The sequence below is a fragment of the Alligator sinensis genome, unplaced genomic scaffold, assembly GCF_000455745.1.
Source record: "Alligator sinensis unplaced genomic scaffold, ASM45574v1 scaffold456_3, whole genome shotgun sequence".
Taxonomy (NCBI): Eukaryota; Metazoa; Chordata; order Crocodylia; family Alligatoridae; genus Alligator; species Alligator sinensis.
Genome location: NW_005842211.1, coordinates 1,140,831 through 1,144,716, shown reverse-complemented (window position 1 = coordinate 1,144,716; position 3,886 = coordinate 1,140,831). Strand labels below are relative to the sequence as shown.

The 3,886-nt window shown below is 43.3% G+C and overlaps 1 long non-coding RNA gene across 1 annotated transcript in view; it reads right to left on the bottom strand.

Moving 5' to 3' along the window:
- Positions 1-3,436: 3,436 nt before the first annotated feature.
- The window catches only part of LOC102371749, a 5,911-nt gene continuing 5,461 nt past the window's right edge, over positions 3,437-3,886 (bottom strand). Inside the window, exon 3 of the long non-coding RNA XR_324217.2 lies at positions 3,437-3,870. This is a non-coding gene — a long non-coding RNA (uncharacterized LOC102371749). The remainder of the gene's footprint in view (positions 3,871-3,886) is intronic.

Genomic DNA, 3,886 nt, shown 5'->3' with positions numbered 1-3,886 from the left:
GAAATACAGCCTAGTAAGTGAAAAGAAAAAGGAAAGATTGCCACAGTTTGGTTGTAGCATTTGTATTGAAGTCATCAAGTTATGTTTTATGTCACATCATGTTACCTCTTCCTGGGAAGAAGCATCTGGGGAGGTAGAGTAATAACAGGAAAGTTATGATATGGTACCACCATATCATACCACCATTCTAAAGCAATCCATCCTGAAGAAACAAGTCTAGAGCACAGGTAAAGAGGGACACCTACACTCTCACATAAGATTCTTTGCCTGCCAGCCTCCTGAAATGCCCATCTAATTCTGGAATATTAGGCAGCAAGCAGGGCAGGGGTGCACCATATAGACTAAATCAGAGATGCATATGAAGCTTATGGCAGATGCCAGCAAAGCATCTGATGAAGTTAGCCATTGCTTTCAAAACTTAGGCATCTCTGAATTATTCAGCCTAGGGGTGTCCAACTCATCTGGCCCTGTAAACTGATGAGTGCTGAGCTGGTCTGCAGACTGGATTAAGCCCACATACTGGCCCTACAGGCTTGACCCAGTGCACACAGCATGCAGGGTTGCTCCACAGACGGTGTGTGCTGTATGGGGAACCTGCACCAGCCCAGCCCTGTGCACTGGTCCCAGCATGTTGGACCAGACCCTGATCTAGCATACAGGGCCAGATCAGTGAAGGGCCATATGTAGCACATGCCCTGAATTGGCCCCGCTTGCTGCACACAGCCTTTGCTGGACTGGCCCCATGCATTGCATGCAGTATGCTGGTCAGTTTAAGACCCAAAGGCAGCACTGTAGACCAGATGATAGGGCTCCATGGGCTGGATCTGGCCTATGAGCCATATCATTGACACCTCAAAGTTAGTGTATAAGGTGCAACTCTGCCCTGCCTTCTGTCTGGCTTCAGACTAACACAGCTAGCTACCTCACTCTGAAGTATTAGTTTGGGTTGTCTATGGCCTCACTGAAATGGGGAGACATAAGACCTATATTTGGGATACATGTAAGAAATCTTTATAGAACAAGTTAGTTCTAACAGTAGGAGCCTCCACCCAAAACTAAGCTGGATACATGACCCATATAGCTGGAGGAGTTGCACTGGTATGTTTAGGAAAGATAAGTAGAAAACCCAAAGAATAAGAAAGGAAATGCAGCAGGGAAGCACCAGAAACAGTCAGAGAAGCACTGGAAGCAAGGCTGAAAGATAAAAGCTGAGAAAGAGCAATTTTGTGCCACATGCTAGCTAGCTAGGGATTTAGAGCCGGGAGAGAGAGAGAGAGAGAGAAAACCCGCAAACCCAATTTCTTCATGATCTTTGATTCTTGCTGAGTAGATGACAGCAGGATTTCATATAGTTTTAGAGATTAAAAATGATTGTATCCGAGAAGATACCTGGCTCCATCATCACTTTATCCTCTTAACTGAAATGTTCACATTTTGGCTAACAATTCAGGTGAAAGAAAAATAACACTAATGTAAGAAATCAAACTCCATTTCTAAGGAGAAAAACTGTGAGCTGGTGTTTTTGCGGAATCAAAATGGAACAAACAATAGCAGTGTCTGCAGAGATCAAAAAGGCCAAAAGGAATTTAAAAGACCTGGAGGCTTCACAATAGGCATTAAAGAAGCATCTGGATGGTTCTTAAAAAGGGCCAAGGGATGACCTGCCTGCAAAAAATAAGATCTCTCTTGGAGACAGACAAGTTGCATGCTTATAATTCAGTGTTGTGCAGTCATGTCCAAGTACTAGGGGCCACATTAATGCAGCACAACATCTGGGGTACTTAGTTCTGCTAAGGAGTTGGTACTTTGGTCTAATGAGAGCATCTTGCTATCATAAAACTTCTTTCAGTACAAAAGTGAGCTCAGGTTTCTATTTCTACCTGTACCACATAAATATACCTGCAGTGTCCAAACAGATTATGACTTGCCTGCCACACTCCTAGTCTGAAGACATAACACTAAGGTGACCAGGTACCCGTCTGCCCTGGATCCAAAGGCTTTCTATATAACAGGGAAAGCCAAGAGGGCTATGGCCAATTTGGAGCTCACCAAGAGAAGCGAGTTACTGGAAAAATTTACAGAACTGAAAAAAAAAAAAAAATAAGTAAATAAATAAATAAATAAAAATATCAGCTTCAGGACAAAAAAATAGAAGGGTCACAGACTACAGTGCAATTGGAATTGCGCCAAAAGACTTGGTTAAAACTAGACCTTTACAAATACAACCCTAATGCTGCTTTTAGCTCAGAGAGGCCTGGAGGGGAGAAGCTGGGTAGGTATAGCTCAGTCATGTAGAAACCATGCATAAAAATCTAGTTCACTGTTGCAGTCAAAAGAATGGCCAAGGTAAAAGGAGAGAGAGAGAACCAGGGATTTCTAGCAGCAAACATGAATAGCACATCTCATAAAGCACTATATTCCTTACAGCCCAAAAAAGAGACTATTGAGTTCTAGTGCAAGGATTTGATATGCAGCTTGGAGCCACCCATCAAGTTGAACTGGCCAGGACATGGCTGAGAGAGAGGAAAAAAAAGAACAAAGGAGGGAAAACTAATGATTTCCTCTGAATTGATAAAAGATCTGCATAACTCACCTGCCTGGCTTATATAGATGCCAGCGGGCAGGTCTACATGAGGTTTTTACTGCAGAGTTGACTAATTATCTCCATAGTAAATGTCTTGTGTCTACACGTGCAGGACTATTAGGCAGGAGTAAACTAAACAACTCCATGGTATGACAATACTTGTAAAAATACTATCCTGCTGCAGAGTTTTTTGTACTCCGCAGCACCTCATGTACAGATGCTGGAGGGAATGGCTGGAGCACAAGGGTGCTTCAGTGTGGGCATTGCCTGCCAGGTAGCCCTGTACTCAAGCACCCTTGTGCCCTAGTCAGCCCCTCTGCTGCACACTGAACTGTGGGGAGCTGCCCCAAGCTGGCAGGCTGACCCACCCTGGGTCCCCTGCCAGCCGCGGCTTCTCTGACCTGGCTCAATGGGCTGCAGTCCTGGGCACACGTGCAAATGGCACAACCAGGAGCAATATACTCAAGTGCAATAAGTATCAGAGTTTACTGAGTCACATTAATTAAATGTGTAGACATGCTCAGTGAGGACCTTCAAGGATAAATTAGCAAAAGAACAATTTATTTATAGATAATCAGTTGGACTTGGATGTCCACATCCAGATTAGCAAAAGGAGGCCAAGGATTCCAAGAGCATGTGATACTAGCCATGGGACTTGCACCTTTCCTTTAAGCCTTGAGCAAGGAAGTAGGAAGCCAACTTTAATGATGCAACTCTGTCTCTGTGTCTAATCTGTATGACTGAAAAAAGTGAATTCTAGTCAAATTCATGCTTTTGCAAACAATTGGAAAAGTGGTAAGTTTGATTTGTAAAACAAGGGGAATTGACAATAAAAAAAAAAAATTTGAGGGAAGCAGTTCTATGAAACACCAATACAGAGAAGAAAGAGGGGGGTGGAAAGACTGTTAAAAATGCAAGACTATTCAGAACAGAACATCATAAATGTCTAGTGAAACTGCATCACAGTTTGGGAAATACAGGACACACAGTTAAGGGGACAAGGTTTAGAGACACAAGGTGCAGCAACTGTTTTTGTTTAGGCAGTCAAACAGTAGTGGGAATTTGGCTAGTGAATGTGTAATACAAACCTGTGAAATTCACAAAAATGTTAGATGTTGGCTCACCAGCTAGTTTCAGTCAGATGGGGACCAGGTGAAATTCTCTGGCAGGGTCAGTGCTCAGCTGGTGGAGTTCAAGCTTGAACAAACTGTCCTTCTGCAGAGATAATGGGATGCTAAAGGGGTTCTATCCCAGAACTCTCCACTCATCCTCAGGACCAGGTTTTACTGGGAGAAAAAAAAA